We start from the raw sequence: 18,961 nt of genomic DNA, 5'->3' as shown, positions 1-18,961 counted from the left end.
GTAGAGGATGTAGGGCAAACAAATGGCACACCCTATAAAAATTAAGTAAGCCCGTATCTGGACGGAATCTAGGGGAACGTTCAAGGATCAGGGGTCAAGTTCGAAACTTCCCAAATCCGGAAAAGAGACAGAAAAATATCTTTCCTGGAGAGTGGAATTCATCCGATTTGTCTAAGTTGTCTTGGAAACATTGTGTCCGTGAAGGGGGTTGCCAGGACCACCTCGAATTTGGAGTTTCTGATCTCAGGATGTCAAACCAACCCACATGACCACGTGTTCTCAGTGCTTAGTTTGACCTAGGCTAGGGTAGCCAAGAGTCCTACAAGTGACCGGTGCAAATTCAAGGACAACAACCAAGAGTCACGAAAGCACTCACACCTCACCCTAGAGAACATACAGCGATTAACGAAATACAAACTAATCCCTTGGAATGAAGGAGAACGGACTGATAAGCATGTCTAAGGGAGATAGCTGAGAAAGACCATGACGAGTATACTATGGAAAAGAAAAAGAGGACCCAGAAAATGGAAGGTGAACAGAAATCACACCTGAATTATCCACAATGAAAGATGATGTCCGTCTTTAGACAGACTCTGCTGGAACGTTTGAAAGTCAGAGAAATTCACAAGCCAAAAAACGGCAGCGAAGGTCAAGCATGGGCTAACTGGGAAGGGTGAGTTATGAGACTGCTCCAAGCAGGCTCTGAAACCTGTATCCAGGAAGCATGCTGGACCTCAGAGACACAATTATGACAAATCCTCTGACATCACAATGGACCCGAAAAACAACCTAGCCTCATCTACACAGTGCTAGAGTTGGGCTCACTAGTATATTTAACTCCCATTGCACTCAACTGCACGTTGCCACTGAACATGTAAGTGGCCGGCCGGTGGTGCAGTGGTGAGGTCCGCACCTTCTGGGTCTGTGGCCCAGTATGGGCTGGGTGGAATCCTCGGTTTGGGCCTCCTCACCACTGCTTCAGTTGTTCTGGTGCAGGCGTCCGAGGTAGAGTAGAGGCAGAAGGGAAGGGACGTTGGACAGGGCCAGACTTCCACAGCAAATACAGGAGCATTGCCAGCAGATGTGAGCACAGCAATGCACTTGTGCCAAAACAAAACCAATTAAAAGTTGCAAAGAACAGAAAAACTGAAGCTAAGGAAAAAAAAAAACAAAAAAACAGGAGCTTGCCATTACGAAGAATAGGATCTCTGTGAATAACCTTAGCAAAACAGGTGAATTCTATGTTAATTCAAAAACTAGCAAACCTTTGGGGAAAGAAACTCAAGAAGACACAAGAAAAAAAAAGATATCGAGGGATCGAGGAATGGAAGGATTAACACACTTGAAAGGTTCATACCGCAGTAAGGAATCTCTGGATTCCATGCAATCCCAGTCAAAGTTGCAGCAGTATTTGCCACAGAGAAGAAGAGAGAATCCTAAAGTTTCTAGCCAGCAACACGAGACCCTGACTAGGCAAAGGAATCCTCAGGAAAACGAACAAAGCAGCACGTGTCACAATTTCTGATTTCAACATAGAGGACGAAGCGCTAGGTACCGAAACGGCACAGTCTGGGCCCCAAAACAGGCATGAAGACCCATGCAAAACAATTGAGAGCCCAGAGCCCAACTCAAACTTACATGGACAGCCCATTTTGGACCAGGGAGCCAAGTGGAGACAGCGGAGGAAGGAGAGTCTCTACAATAAACGGTGCTGGGAAGCCTGCACAGCCACATGGAACACAACGAGAGTACACCATGATGTTACACCTGGCACACACACCACCTGAAATGGATTAAAGCCTTGAATGGCAGACTTGAAACCGTGAACCTTGTAGGAGAAGACCTAGGCAGAGTGCTCTTTGCCATCTGTCTGAGCCGCCTATTTGGAAGAAGCATGTCTGACTGGGCAAGGGCAACAAAGGAAACAAGAAACAAACGGGACCACATCAAATGCACACACTTCTGCCCACTCAAGGAAACCATCAACTGAATACTAAGACACCACAACGATTGGGAGAGGATGTTTGCAAACCACACATCGGACAAGGGGTGAAAAGCCCAAAGATACAATCAACTCGCACGTCTCCACAAGAAAAAAAACAAGCCAATGAAAACCTGGTCAAAAGATGGAAGCAGAGATTTCTCCGAAGAAGACAGAAAGAGGGCCAGTAGGTGCATGAAAACTTGTTCACCATCATTAAGTCTCAGGAAAATGCAAATCCAAACTGCAAGGCCATGGCAGCTCACTGTGGTCAGCATGGCTAGAAGGAAGCAGACAGGAAATAACAAGTGTCAGAGAGGAGGTGGAGAGAAGGGAAGCCTCCTGCACTGCTGGTGGGAGTGTAACCCGGTGCAGCCACGATGCCAAAGGTGTGGAACTGCCTCAGAAGTTTAAGTATCCATGTCCCGTATGACCCAGCTATTAATCTGCCGCTTGCTTATCCAAAACAGTCAGAAAGACTACCGCATAAAGACATGCGCATGGCTGTGTTCACCACAGTCTTACTCCGGATATCCAAGACTTGGAAAGCACCCTGGTGTCCAGCAAGGGATGATTGGAGAAGGAAGATGGTCTATAGCCACACAATGGTATACCACTCAGCCGGAACAAATGATGCAATCCAGCCATTTGTGACCACCAGAATGGCTGTGAGGGTTTTAGGGGAAGTGTAACAAGCCCCAGGGAGAAATTCAAATACCATAGAATCTCACTTACAAGGAGAAGAAAAAGCAAGCACTAACCAACAGGTGGCACTGAACATTTGTATGCGGGCTCCCAGAGGCAAAGAGGGGCGGTGACGGAGGGTGAAAGAGAAGATTAGGCACAAGTGTGTGGTGAGGGCCTGTGATTAGTCTTACACTGGTGAAGATGATGTAAGCTACACAGAAGTCTAAAGCAATGAGGACGTGAATCTGGAAGTTATAGTACGTTCTAATGCAGGGTCATGGCTATAAATTCACCTCAAATCAAAAATCCAAAAAGGGGTCCAGAATGATGTCATAAAGCTTTGGGGGCGGAAAGAGTTTACAGAAGGTGAACTTCCAAGGATGGAAAATCACCTCCAAATGCTTACAGATGCTACAGAAAGGCAGACCATTCCAAATAGGTGAAGAGGAATACTACGAAGAGAACATGATCAGTCCTAAACCCATGAACGAACGGAAAATGTTACCGTCCATGATGTTATTACTAATCACCTTCACGAATAATCCAAACAGGCCCACGTCTTCCCAAGTTCAGGCAAAAGGTTGGTCCAAAAGTACAATTCAGGGCCGGCCCTGTGGTGGAGCAGGTAAGTGCCCACATTCCGCTTGGGCGGCCCGGGCCTCACTGTTTCACATTACGAGTGCATATCACATTAGTAGTGTTAGGAAATATAGATTTCATGGTATGGTGCGGGCAGAGATCATAAATAAGCAGCAATTGTGAGGATACGTTATCAATACGCACAAGAAAAGGAACCATAAGAATATTACAATCTATGGAAGTATCTGGTACACTTCCCAAAGGCAGAAGGAAGGAAAACTTGTGACCTGCCAAGGTGGAATTGGCAGAGTGCCACGAGATGACACCATCATTGTGCATCAGAACATTCCCTGGGCAACTTCAACTTGTGAGGGAGTCCAGGACTTTTTCTGGGTAAGGTCCACCCATTTTGCCATCTACCCAAGATATAAGAGATAAAACCCAGGATAATCTTACAGGAGTGAAACCAGTGTCTAGAGAGAATGTAGGAGCCCTTTCGAAGTTCAAGGAGAAAGATAGAAACTGACAACAATTGCAGAAAAAGGAAAACTATCCTACCTAGACAGGGTGAGGAGTCAGACTGGTCTGAGATGGCTGTGAAACTCTGTGTGCACGGAGGTTGTCAGGACAACTTCGAATTTTGAGGTCGCTTATGACATCACGGTGAACATGTCCCCCAGGGTGGCCGCATGGTTACAGTCTGAGGATTGGCCTAGGCTAGGCTATTAAAGGGACAGATACCCAGAAACAGGTTTGGCAAACAGAAAGCAGGCACAGAAACTAGAAGAGATAAAACAGAGTCTGATGCAAGGGATAAGAAAGGAACCCTAGGCCACAAGTGAGAATAGAGGGACAGGCACGGAGAGGAGAACATTGTCATCTATTCAAGTCTATGGGGAGGTCATGCTGATTCAAGCTTGCAACTTCATTGGAAACAAGTGGCCGGACTTGGCGTTCATCACACCTACAGTGCCCTTGTGCCTTAAGCATAATGCAAAGTCAAGAAAGATGTCTTGAGGACATTGAAGAGAAGAATCGATGCCTCCTTTCCAAGGCCCATAGCATTCTTTGCAGGTCAGTCTCTTTTTCCGAAGCTCTGGTGTCACGTGGGCCCACTGGGCACATGGTAATGTGTCCCAAGAGATGTCTTGGAAGCCTTGAAGGAATGGAGCCCTGTCACGCTTGGGGTATGTCTCTTTGTTTGGAAGTGCTCTACAAGGGTGCTGAAAAGCACCCTCTTCCACAGGGCTTCGTTCCTTCGTGAAGGCTGCCCTCCCAGGCTAGTGTGCTCTGTTTGCCTCCATCGAAATTCTCTCCCCCTACCTCTTGCCGTAGAAGGATTATTGATTATGTGTTTTGACACCATATGTAAGGAAGTTGCACGAAAATTAGAACTTTACAGTTGTGTTTCAAGAAAAATAAACAGGCCAGGGTAGAGGATGTAGGGCAAACAAATGGCACACCCTATAAAAATTAAGTAAGCCCGTATCTGGACGGAATCTAGGGGAACGTTCAAGGATCAGGGGTCAAGTTCGAAACTTCCCAAATCCGGAAAAGAGACAGAAAAATATCTTTCCTGGAGAGTGGAATTCATCCGATTTGTCTAAGTTGTCTTGGAAACATTGTGTCCGTGAAGGGGGTTGCCAGGACCACCTCGAATTTGGAGTTTCTGATCTCAGGATGTCAAACCAACCCACATGACCACGTGTTCTCAGTGCTTAGTTTGACCTAGGCTAGGGTAGCCAAGAGTCCTACAAGTGACCGGTGCAAATTCAAGGACAACAACCAAGAGTCACGAAAGCACTCACACCTCACCCTAGAGAACATACAGCGATTAACGAAATACAAACTAATCCCTTGGAATGAAGGAGAACGGACTGATAAGCATGTCTAAGGGAGATAGCTGAGAAAGACCATGACGAGTATACTATGGAAAAGAAAAAGAGGACCCAGAAAATGGAAGGTGAACAGAAATCACACCTGAATTATCCACAATGAAAGATGATGTCCGTCTTTAGACAGACTCTGCTGGAACGTTTGAAAGTCAGAGAAATTCACAAGCCAAAAAACGGCAGCGAAGGTCAAGCATGGGCTAACTGGGAAGGGTGAGTTATGAGACTGCTCCAAGCAGGCTCTGAAACCTGTATCCAGGAAGCATGCTGGACCTCAGAGACACAATTATGACAAATCCTCTGACATCACAATGGACCCGAAAAACAACCTAGCCTCATCTACACAGTGCTAGAGTTGGGCTCACTAGTATATTTAACTCCCGTTGCACTCAACTGCACGTTGCCACTGAACATGTAAGTGGCCGGCCGGTGGTGCAGTGGTGAGGTCCGCACCTTCTGGGTCTGTGGCCCAGTATGGGCTGGGTGGAATCCTCGGTTTGGGCCTCCTCACCACTGCTTCAGTTGTTCTGGTGCAGGCGTCCGAGGTAGAGTAGAGGCAGATGGGAAGGGACGTTGGACAGGGCCAGACTTCCACAGCAAATACAGGAGCATTGCCAGCAGATGTGAGCACAGCAATGCACTTGTGCCAAAACAAAACCAATTAAAAGTTGCAAAGAACAGAAAAACTGAAGCTAAGGAAAAAAAAAAACAAAAAAACAGGAGCTTGCCATTACGAAGAATAGGATCTCTGTGAATAACCTTAGCAAAACAGGTGAATTCTATGTTAATTCAAAAACTAGCAAACCTTTGGGGAAAGAAACTCAAGAAGACACAAGAAAAAAAAAGATATCGAGGGATCGAGGAATGGAAGGATTAACACACTTGAAAGGTTCATACCGCAGTAAGGAATCTCTGGATTCCATGCAATCCCAGTCAAAGTTGCAGCAGTATTTGCCACAGAGAAGAAGAGAGAATCCTAAAGTTTCTAGCCAGCAACACGAGACCCTGACTAGGCAAAGGAATCCTCAGGAAAACGAACAAAGCAGCACGTGTCACAATTTCTGATTTCAACATAGAGGACGAAGCGCTAGGTACCGAAACGGCACAGTCTGGGCCCCAAAACAGGCATGAAGACCCATGCAAAACAATTGAGAGCCCAGAGCCCAACTCAAACTTACATGGACAGCCCATTTTGGACCAGGGAGCCAAGTGGAGACAGCGGAGGAAGGAGAGTCTCTACAATAAACGGTGCTGGGAAGCCTGCACAGCCACATGGAACACAACGAGAGTACACCATGATGTTACACCTGGCACACACACCACCTGAAATGGATTAAAGCCTTGAATGGCAGACTTGAAACCGTGAACCTTGTAGGAGAAGACCTAGGCAGAGTGCTCTTTGCCATCTGTCTGAGCCGCCTATTTGGAAGAAGCATGTCTGACTGGGCAAGGGCAACAAAGGAAACAAGAAACAAACGGGACCACATCAAATGCACACACTTCTGCCCACTCAAGGAAACCATCAACTGAATACTAAGACACCACAACGATTGGGAGAGGATGTTTGCAAACCACACATCGGACAAGGGGTGAAAAGCCCAAAGATACAATCAACTCGCACGTCTCCACAAGAAAAAAAACAAGCCAATGAAAACCTGGTCAAAAGATGGAAGCAGAGATTTCTCCGAAGAAGACAGAAAGAGGGCCAGTAGGTGCATGAAAACTTGTTCACCATCATTAAGTCTCAGGAAAATGCAAATCCAAACTGCAAGGCCATGGCAGCTCACTGTGGTCAGCATGGCTAGAAGGAAGCAGACAGGAAATAACAAGTGTCAGAGAGGAGGTGGAGAGAAGGGAAGCCTCCTGCACTGCTGGTGGGAGTGTAACCCGGTGCAGCCACGATGCCAAAGGTGTGGAACTGCCTCAGAAGTTTAAGTATCCATGTCCCGTATGACCCAGCTATTAATCTGCCGCTTGCTTATCCAAAACAGTCAGAAAGACTACCGCATAAAGACATGCGCATGGCTGTGTTCACCACAGTCTTACTCCGGATATCCAAGACTTGGAAAGCACCCTGGTGTCCAGCAAGGGATGATTGGAGAAGGAAGATGGTCTATAGCCACACAATGGTATACCACTCAGCCGGAACAAATGATGCAATCCAGCCATTTGTGACCACCAGAATGGCTGTGAGGGTTTTAGGGGAAGTGTAACAAGCCCCAGGGAGAAATTCAAATACCATAGAATCTCACTTACAAGGAGAAGAAAAAGCAAGCACTAACCAACAGGTGGCACTGAACATTTGTATGCGGGCTCCCAGAGGCAAAGAGGGGCGGTGACGGAGGGTGAAAGAGAAGATTAGGCACAAGTGTGTGGTGAGGGCCTGTGATTAGTCTTACACTGGTGAAGATGATGTAAGCTACACAGAAGTCTAAAGCAATGAGGACGTGAATCTGGAAGTTATAGTACGTTCTAATGCAGGGTCATGGCTATAAATTCACCTCAAATCAAAAATCCAAAAAGGGGTCCAGAATGATGTCATAAAGCTTTGGGGGCGGAAAGAGTTTACAGAAGGTGAACTTCCAAGGATGGAAAATCACCTCCAAATGCTTACAGATGCTACAGAAAGGCAGACCATTCCAAATAGGTGAAGAGGAATACTACGAAGAGAACATGATCAGTCCTAAACCCATGAACGAACGGAAAATGTTACCGTCCATGATGTTATTACTAATCACCTTCACGAATAATCCAAACAGGCCCACGTCTTCCCAAGTTCAGGCAAAAGGTTGGTCCAAAAGTACAATTCAGGGCCGGCCCTGTGGTGGAGCAGGTAAGTGCCCACATTCCGCTTGGGCGGCCCGGGCCTCACTGTTTCACATTACGAGTGCATATCACATTAGTAGTGTTAGGAAATATAGATTTCATGGTATGGTGCGGGCAGAGATCATAAATAAGCAGCAATTGTGAGGATACGTTATCAATACGCACAAGAAAAGGAACCATAAGAATATTACAATCTATGGAAGTATCTGGTACACTTCCCAAAGGCAGAAGGAAGGAAAACTTGTGACCTGCCAAGGTGGAATTGGCAGAGTGCCACGAGATGACACCATCATTGTGCATCAGAACATTCCCTGGGCAACTTCAACTTGTGAGGGAGTCCAGGACTTTTTCTGGGTAAGGTCCACCCATTTTGCCATCTACCCAAGATATAAGAGATAAAACCCAGGATAATCTTACAGGAGTGAAACCAGTGTCTAGAGAGAATGTAGGAGCCCTTTCGAAGTTCAAGGAGAAAGATAGAAACTGACAACAATTGCAGAAAAAGGAAAACTATCCTACCTAGACAGGGTGAGGAGTCAGACTGGTCTGAGATGGCTGTGAAACTCTGTGTGCACGGAGGTTGTCAGGACAACTTCGAATTTTGAGGTCGCTTATGACATCACGGTGAACATGTCCCCCAGGGTGGCCGCATGGTTACAGTCTGAGGATTGGCCTAGGCTAGGCTATTAAAGGGACAGATACCCAGAAACAGGTTTGGCAAACAGAAAGCAGGCACAGAAACTAGAAGAGATAAAACAGAGTCTGATGCAAGGGATAAGAAAGGAACCCTAGGCCACAAGTGAGAATAGAGGGACAGGCACGGAGAGGAGAACATTGTCATCTATTCAAGTCTATGGGGAGGTCATGCTGATTCAAGCTTGCAACTTCATTGGAAACAAGTGGCCGGACTTGGCGTTCATCACACCTACAGTGCCCTTGTGCCTTAAGCATAATGCAAAGTCAAGAAAGATGTCTTGAGGACATTGAAGAGAAGAATCGATGCCTCCTTTCCAAGGCCCATAGCATTCTTTGCAGGTCAGTCTCTTTTTCCGAAGCTCTGGTGTCACGTGGGCCCACTGGGCACATGGTAATGTGTCCCAAGAGATGTCTTGGAAGCCTTGAAGGAATGGAGCCCTGTCACGCTTGGGGTATGTCTCTTTGTTTGGAAGTGCTCTACAAGGGTGCTGAAAAGCACCCTCTTCCACAGGGCTTCGTTCCTTCGTGAAGGCTGCCCTCCCAGGCTAGTGTGCTCTGTTTGCCTCCATCGAAATTCTCTCCCCCTACCTCTTGCCGTAGAAGGATTATTGATTATGTGTTTTGACACCATATGTAAGGAAGTTGCACGAAAATTAGAACTTTACAGTTGTGTTTCAAGAAAAATAAACAGGCCAGGGTAGAGGATGTAGGGCAAACAAATGGCACACCCTATAAAAATTAAGTAAGCCCGTATCTGGACGGAATCTAGGGGAACGTTCAAGGATCAGGGGTCAAGTTCGAAACTTCCCAAATCCGGAAAAGAGACAGAAAAATATCTTTCCTGGAGAGTGGAATTCATCCGATTTGTCTAAGTTGTCTTGGAAACATTGTGTCCGTGAAGGGGGTTGCCAGGACCACCTCGAATTTGGAGTTTCTGATCTCAGGATGTCAAACCAACCCACATGACCACGTGTTCTCAGTGCTTAGTTTGACCTAGGCTAGGGTAGCCAAGAGTCCTACAAGTGACCGGTGCAAATTCAAGGACAACAACCAAGAGTCACGAAAGCACTCACACCTCACCCTAGAGAACATACAGCGATTAACGAAATACAAACTAATCCCTTGGAATGAAGGAGAACGGACTGATAAGCATGTCTAAGGGAGATAGCTGAGAAAGACCATGACGAGTATACTATGGAAAAGAAAAAGAGGACCCAGAAAATGGAAGGTGAACAGAAATCACACCTGAATTATCCACAATGAAAGATGATGTCCGTCTTTAGACAGACTCTGCTGGAACGTTTGAAAGTCAGAGAAATTCACAAGCCAAAAAACGGCAGCGAAGGTCAAGCATGGGCTAACTGGGAAGGGTGAGTTATGAGACTGCTCCAAGCAGGCTCTGAAACCTGTATCCAGGAAGCATGCTGGACCTCAGAGACACAATTATGACAAATCCTCTGACATCACAATGGACCCGAAAAACAACCTAGCCTCATCTACACAGTGCTAGAGTTGGGCTCACTAGTATATTTAACTCCCGTTGCACTCAACTGCACGTTGCCACTGAACATGTAAGTGGCCGGCCGGTGGTGCAGTGGTGAGGTCCGCACCTTCTGGGTCTGTGGCCCAGTATGGGCTGGGTGGAATCCTCGGTTTGGGCCTCCTCACCACTGCTTCAGTTGTTCTGGTGCAGGCGTCCGAGGTAGAGTAGAGGCAGAAGGGAAGGGACGTTGGACAGGGCCAGACTTCCACAGCAAATACAGGAGCATTGCCAGCAGATGTGAGCACAGCAATGCACTTGTGCCAAAACAAAACCAATTAAAAGTTGCAAAGAACAGAAAAACTGAAGCTAAGGAAAAAAAAAAACAAAAAAACAGGAGCTTGCCATTACGAAGAATAGGATCTCTGTGAATAACCTTAGCAAAACAGGTGAATTCTATGTTAATTCAAAAACTAGCAAACCTTTGGGGAAAGAAACTCAAGAAGACACAAGAAAAAAAAAGATATCGAGGGATCGAGGAATGGAAGGATTAACACACTTGAAAGGTTCATACCGCAGTAAGGAATCTCTGGATTCCATGCAATCCCAGTCAAAGTTGCAGCAGTATTTGCCACAGAGAAGAAGAGAGAATCCTAAAGTTTCTAGCCAGCAACACGAGACCCTGACTAGGCAAAGGAATCCTCAGGAAAACGAACAAAGCAGCACGTGTCACAATTTCTGATTTCAACATAGAGGACGAAGCGCTAGGTACCGAAACGGCACAGTCTGGGCCCCAAAACAGGCATGAAGACCCATGCAAAACAATTGAGAGCCCAGAGCCCAACTCAAACTTACATGGACAGCCCATTTTGGACCAGGGAGCCAAGTGGAGACAGCGGAGGAAGGAGAGTCTCTACAATAAACGGTGCTGGGAAGCCTGCACAGCCACATGGAACACAACGAGAGTACACCATGATGTTACACCTGGCACACACACCACCTGAAATGGATTAAAGCCTTGAATGGCAGACTTGAAACCGTGAACCTTGTAGGAGAAGACCTAGGCAGAGTGCTCTTTGCCATCTGTCTGAGCCGCCTATTTGGAAGAAGCATGTCTGACTGGGCAAGGGCAACAAAGGAAACAAGAAACAAACGGGACCACATCAAATGCACACACTTCTGCCCACTCAAGGAAACCATCAACTGAATACTAAGACACCACAACGATTGGGAGAGGATGTTTGCAAACCACACATCGGACAAGGGGTGAAAAGCCCAAAGATACAATCAACTCGCACGTCTCCACAAGAAAAAAAACAAGCCAATGAAAACCTGGTCAAAAGATGGAAGCAGAGATTTCTCCGAAGAAGACAGAAAGAGGGCCAGTAGGTGCATGAAAACTTGTTCACCATCATTAAGTCTCAGGAAAATGCAAATCCAAACTGCAAGGCCATGGCAGCTCACTGTGGTCAGCATGGCTAGAAGGAAGCAGACAGGAAATAACAAGTGTCAGAGAGGAGGTGGAGAGAAGGGAAGCCTCCTGCACTGCTGGTGGGAGTGTAACCCGGTGCAGCCACGATGCCAAAGGTGTGGAACTGCCTCAGAAGTTTAAGTATCCATGTCCCGTATGACCCAGCTATTAATCTGCCGCTTGCTTATCCAAAACAGTCAGAAAGACTACCGCATAAAGACATGTGCATGGCTGTGTTCACCACAGTCTTACTCCGGATATCCAAGACTTGGAAAGCACCCTGGTGTCCAGCAAGGGATGATTGGAGAAGGAAGATGGGCTATAGCCACACAATGGTATACCACTCAGCCGGAACAAATGATGCAATCCAGCCATTTGTGACCACCAGAATGGCTGTGAGGGTTTTAGGGGAAGTGTAACAAGCCCCAGGGAGAAATTCAAATACCATAGAATCTCACTTACAAGGAGAAGAAAAAGCAAGCACTAACCAACAGGTGGCACTGAACATTTGTATGCGGGCTCCCAGAGGCAAAGAGGGGCGGTGACGGAGGGTGAAAGAGAAGATTAGGCACAAGTGTGTGGTGAGGGCCTGTGATTAGTCTTACACTGGTGAAGATGATGTAAGCTACACAGAAGTCTAAAGCAATGAGGATGTGAATCTGGAAGTTATAGTACGTTCTAATGCAGGGTCATGGCTATAAATTCACCTCAAATCAAAAATCCAAAAAGGGGTCCAGAATGATGTCATAAAGCTTTGGGGGCGGAAAGAGTTTACGGAAGGTGAACTTCCAAGGATGGAAAATCACCTCCAAATGCTTACAGATGCTACAGAAAGGCAGACCATTCCAAATAGGTGAAGAGGAATACTACGAAGAGAACATGATCAGTCCTAAACCCATGAACGAACGGAAAATGTTACCGTCCATGATGTTATTACTAATCACCTTCACGAATAATCCAAACAGGCCCACGTCTTCCCAAGTTCAGGCAAAAGGTTGGTCCAAAAGTACAATTCAGGGCCGGCCCTGTGGTGGAGCAGGTAAGTGCCCACATTCCGCTTGGGCGGCCCGGGCCTCACTGTTTCACATTACGAGTGCATATCACATTAGTAGTGTTAGGAAATATAGATTTCATGGTATGGTGCGGGCAGAGATCATAAATAAGCAGCAATTGTGAGGATACGTTATCAATACGCACAAGAAAAGGAACCATAAGAATATTACAATCTATGGAAGTATCTGGTACACTTCCCAAAGGCAGAAGGAAGGAAAACTTGTGACCTGCCAAGGTGGAATTGGCAGAGTGCCACGAGATGACACCATCATTGTGCATCAGAACATTCCCTGGGCAACTTCAACTTGTGAGGGAGTCCAGGACTTTTTCTGGGTAAGGTCCACCCATTTTGCCATCTACCCAAGATATAAGAGATAAAACCCAGGATAATCTTACAGGAGTGAAACCAGTGTCTAGAGAGAATGTAGGAGCCCTTTCGAAGTTCAAGGAGAAAGATAGAAACTGACAACAATTGCAGAAAAAGGAAAACTATCCTACCTAGACAGGGTGAGGAGTCAGACTGGTCTGAGATGGCTGTGAAACTCTGTGTGCACGGAGGTTGTCAGGACAACTTCGAATTTTGAGGTCGCTTATGACATCACGGTGAACATGTCCCCCAGGGTGGCCGCATGGTTACAGTCTGAGGATTGGCCTAGGCTAGGCTATTAAAGGGACAGATACCCAGAAACAGGTTTGGCAAACAGAAAGCAGGCACAGAAACTAGAAGAGATAAAACAGAGTCTGATGCAAGGGATAAGAAAGGAACCCTAGGCCACAAGTGAGAATAGAGGGACAGTCCGGAGAGGAGAACATTGTCATCTATTCAAGTCTATGGGGAGGTCATGCTGATTCAAGCTTGCAACTTCATTGGAAACAAGTGGCCGGACTTGGCGTTCATCACACCTACAGTGCCCTTGTGCCTTAAGCATAATGCAAAGTCAAGAAAGATGTCTTGAGGACATTGAAGAGAAGAATCGATGCCTCCTTTCCAAGGCCCATAGCATTCTTTGAAGGTCAGTCTCTTTTTCCGAAGCTCTGGTGTCACGTGGGCCCACTGGGCACATGGTAATGTGTCCCAAGAGATGTCTTGGAAGCCTTGAAGGAATGGAGCCCTGTCACGCTTGGGGTATGTCTCTTTGTTTGGAAGTGCTCTACAAGGGTGCTGAAAAGCACCCTCTTCCACAGGGCTTCGTTCCTTCGTGAAGGCTGCCCTCCCAGGCTAGTGTGCTCTGTTTGCCTCCATCGAAATTCTCTCCCCCTACCTCTTGCCGTAGAAGGATTATTGATTATGTGTTTTGACACCATATGAAAGGAAGTTGCACGAAAATTAGAACTTTACAGTTGTGTTTCAAGAAAAATAAACAGGCCAGGGTAGAGGATGTAGGGCAAACAAATGGCACACCCTATAAAAATTAAGTAAGCCCGTATCTGGACGGAATCTAGGGGAACGTTCAAGGATCAGGGGTCAAGTTCGAAACTTCCCAAATCCGGAAAAGAGACAGAAAAATATCTTTCCTGGAGAGTGGAATTCATCCGATTTGTCTAAGTTGTCTTGGAAACATTGTGTCCGTGAAGGGGGTTGCCAGGACCACCTCGAATTTGGAGTTTCTGATCTCAGGATGTCAAACCAACCCACATGACCACGTGTTCTCAGTGCTTAGTTTGACCTAGGCTAGGGTAGCCAAGAGTCCTACAAGTGACCGGTGCAAATTCAAGGACAACAACCAAGAGTCACGAAAGCACTCACACCTCACCCTAGAGAACATACAGCGATTAACGAAATACAAACTAATCCCTTGGAATGAAGGAGAACGGACTGATAAGCATGTCTAAGGGAGATAGCTGAGAAAGACCATGACGAGTATACTATGGAAAAGAAAAAGAGGACCCAGAAAATGGAAGGTGAACAGAAATCACACCTGAATTATCCACAATGAAAGATGATGTCCGTCTTTAGACAGACTCTGCTGGAACGTTTGAAAGTCAGAGAAATTCACAAGCCAAAAAACGGCAGCGAAGGTCAAGCATGGGCTAACTGGGAAGGGTGAGTTATGAGACTGCTCCAAGCAGGCTCTGAAACCTGTATCCAGGAAGCATGCTGGACCTCAGAGACACAATTATGACAAATCCTCTGACATCACAATGGACCCGAAAAACAACCTAGCCTCATCTACACAGTGCTAGAGTTGGGCTCACTAGTATATTTAACTCCCATTGCACTCAACTGCACGTTGCCACTGAACATGTAAGTGGCCGGCCGGTGGTGCAGTGGTGAGGTCCGCACCTTCTGGGTCTGTGGCCCAGTATGGGCTGGGTGGAATCCTCGGTTTGGGCCTCCTCACCACTGCTTCAGTTGTTCTGGTGCAGGCGTCCGAGGTAGAGTAGAGGCAGAAGGGAAGGGACGTTGGACAGGGCCAGACTTCCACAGCAAATACAGGAGCATTGCCAGCAGATGTGAGCACAGCAATGCACTTGTGCCAAAACAAAACCAATTAAAAGTTGCAAAGAACAGAAAAACTGAAGCTAAGGAAAAAAAAAAACAAAAAAACAGGAGCTTGCCATTACGAAGAATAGGATCTCTGTGAATAACCTTAGCAAAACAGGTGAATTCTATGTTAATTCAAAAACTAGCAAACCTTTGGGGAAAGAAACTCAAGAAGACACAAGAAAAAAAAAGATATCGAGGGATCGAGGAATGGAAGGATTAACACACTTGAAAGGTTCATACCGCAGTAAGGAATCTCTGGATTCCATGCAATCCCAGTCAAAGTTGCAGCAGTATTTGCCACAGAGAAGAAGAGAGAATCCTAAAGTTTCTAGCCAGCAACACGAGACCCTGACTAGGCAAAGGAATCCTCAGGAAAACGAACAAAGCAGCACGTGTCACAATTTCTGATTTCAACATAGAGGACGAAGCGCTAGGTACCGAAACGGCACAGTCTGGGCCCCAAAACAGGCATGAAGACCCATGCAAAACAATTGAGAGCCCAGAGCCCAACTCAAACTTACATGGACAGCCCATTTTGGACCAGGGAGCCAAGTGGAGACAGCGGAGGAAGGAGAGTCTCTACAATAAACGGTGCTGGGAAGCCTGCACAGCCACATGGAACACAACGAGAGTACACCATGATGTTACACCTGGCACACACACCACCTGAAATGGATTAAAGCCTTGAATGGCAGACTTGAAACCGTGAACCTTGTAGGAGAAGACCTAGGCAGAGTGCTCTTTGCCATCTGTCTGAGCCGCCTATTTGGAAGAAGCATGTCTGACTGGGCAAGGGCAACAAAGGAAACAAGAAACAAACGGGACCACATCAAATGCACACACTTCTGCCCACTCAAGGAAACCATCAACTGAATACTAAGACACCACAACGATTGGGAGAGGATGTTTGCAAACCACACATCGGACAAGGGGTGAAAAGCCCAAAGATACAATCAACTCGCACGTCTCCACAAGAAAAAAAACAAGCCAATGAAAACCTGGTCAAAAGATGGAAGCAGAGATTTCTCCGAAGAAGACAGAAAGAGGGCCAGTAGGTGCATGAAAACTTGTTCACCATCATTAAGTCTCAGGAAAATGCAAATCCAAACTGCAAGGCCATGGCAGCTCACTGTGGTCAGCATGGCTAGAAGGAAGCAGACAGGAAATAACAAGTGTCAGAGAGGAGGTGGAGAGAAGGGAAGCCTCCTGCACTGCTGGTGGGAGTGTAACCCGGTGCAGCCATGATGCCAAAGGTGTGGAACTGCCTCAGAAGTTTAAGTATCCATGTCCCGTATGACCCAGCTATTAATCTGACGCTTGCTTATCCAAAAAAGTCAGAAAGACTACCGCATAAAGACATGTGCATGGCTGTGTTCACCACAGTCTTACTCCGGATATCCAAGACTTGGAAAGCACCCTGGTGTCCAGCAAGGGATGATTGGAGAAGGAAGATGGTCTATAGCCACACAATGGTATACCACTCAGCCGGAACAAATGATGCAATCCAGCCATTTGTGACCACCAGAATGGCTGTGAGGGTTTTAGGGGAAGTGTAACAAGCCCCAGGGAGAAATTCAAATACCATAGAATCTCACTTACAAGGAGAAGAAAAAGCAAGCACTAACCAACAGGTGGCACTGAACATTTGTATGCGGGCTCCCAGAGGCAAAGAGGGGCGGTGACGGAGGGTGAAAGAGAAGATTAGGCACAAGTGTGTGGTGAGGGCCTGTGATTAGTCTTACACTGGTGAAGATGATGTAAGCTACACAGAAGTCTAAAGCAATGAGGACGTGAATCTGGAAGTTATAGTACGTTCTAATGCAGGGTCATGGCTATAAATTCACCTCAAATCAAAAATCCAAAAAGGGGTCCAGAATGATGTCATAAAGCTTTGGGGGCGGAAAGAGTTTACAGAAGGTGAACTTCCAAGGATGGAAAATCACCTCCAAATGCTTACAGATGCTACAGAAAGGCAGACCATTCCAAATAGGTGAAGAGGAATACTACGAAGAGAACATGATCAGTCCTAAACCCATGAACGAACGGAAAATGTTACCGTCCATGATGTTATTACTAATCACCTTCACGAATAATCCAAACAGGCCCACGTCTTCCCAAGTTCAGGCAAAAGGTTGGTCCAAAAGTACAATTCAGGGCCGGCCCTGTGGTGGAGCAGGTAAGTGCCCACATTCCGCTTGGGCGGCCCGGGCCTCACTGTTTCACATTACGAGTGCATATCACATTAGTAGTGTTAGGAAATATAGATTTCATGGTATGGTGCGGGCAGAGATCATAAATAAGCAGCAATTGTGAGGATACGTTATCAATACGCACAAGAAAAGGAACCATAAGAATATTACAATCTATGGAAGTATCTGGTACACTTCCCAAAGGCAGAAGGAAGGAAAACTTGTGACCTGCCAAGGTGGAATTGGCAGAGTGCCACGAGATGACACCATCATTGTGCATCAGAACATTCCCTGGGCAACTTCAACTTGTGAGGGAGTCCAGGACTTTTTCTGGGTAAGGTCCACCCATTTTGCCATCTACCCAAGATATAAGAGATAAAACCCAGGATAATCTTACAGGAGTGAAACCAGTGTCTAGAGAGAATGTAGGAGCCCTTTCGAAGTTCAAGGAGAAAGATAGAAACTGACAACAATTGCAGAAAAAGGAAAACTATCCTACCTAGACAGGGTGAGGAGTCAGACTGGTCTGAGATGGCTGTGAAACTCTGTGTGCACGGAGGTTGTCAGGACAACTTCGAATTTTGAGGTCGCTTATGACATCACGGTGAACATGTCCCCCAGGGTGGCCGCATGGTTACAGTCTGAGGATTGGCCTAGGCTAGGCTATTAAAGGGACAGATACCCAGAAACAGGTTTGGCAAACAGAAAGCAGGCACAGAAACTAGAAGAGATAAAACAGAGTCTGATGCAAGGGATAAGAAAGGAACCCTAGGCCACAAGTGAGAATAGAGGGACAGGCACGGAGAGGAGAACATTGTCATCTATTCAAGTCTATGGGGAGGTCATGCTGATTCAAGCTTGCAACTTCATTGGAAACAAGTGGCCGGACTTGGCGTTCATCACACCTACAGTGCCCTTGTGCCTTAAGCATAATGCAAAGTCAAGAAAGATGTCTTGAGGACATTGAAGAGAAGAATCGATGCCTCCTTTCCAAGGCCCATAGCATTCTTTGCAGGTCAGTCTCTTTTTCCGAAGCTCTGGTGTCACGTGGGCCCACTGGGCACATGGTAATGTGTCCCAAGAGATGTCTTGGAAGCCTTGAAGGAATGGAGCCCTGTCACGCTTGGGGTATGTCTCTTTGTTTGGAAGTGCTCTACAAGGGTGCTGAAAAGCACCCTCTTCCACAGGGCTTCGTTCCTTCGTGAAGGCTGCCCTCCCAGGCTAGTGTGCTCTGTTTGCCTCCATCGAAATTCTCTCCCCCTACCTCTTGCCGTAGAAGGATTATTGATTATGTGTTTTGACACCATATGTAAGGAAGTTGCACGAAAATTAGAACTTTACAGTTGTGTTTCAAGAAAAATAAACAGGCCAGGGTAGAGGATGTAGGGCAAACAAATGGCACACCCTATAAAAATTAAGTAAGCCCGTATCTGGACGGAATCTAGGGGAACGTTCAAGGATCAGGGGTCAAGTTCGAAACTTCCCAAATCCGGAAAAGAGACAGAAAAATATCTTTCCTGGAGAGTGGAATTCATCCGATTTGTCTAAGTTGTCTTGGAAACATTGTGTCCGTGAAGGGGGTTGCCAGGACCACCTCGAATTTGGAGTTTCTGATCTCA

The sequence above is a fragment of the Equus asinus genome, chromosome 29, assembly GCF_041296235.1.
Source record: "Equus asinus isolate D_3611 breed Donkey chromosome 29, EquAss-T2T_v2, whole genome shotgun sequence".
NCBI lineage: Eukaryota > Metazoa > Chordata > Mammalia > Perissodactyla > Equidae > Equus > Equus asinus.
Note: the sequence above shows the minus strand (reverse complement) of the source record.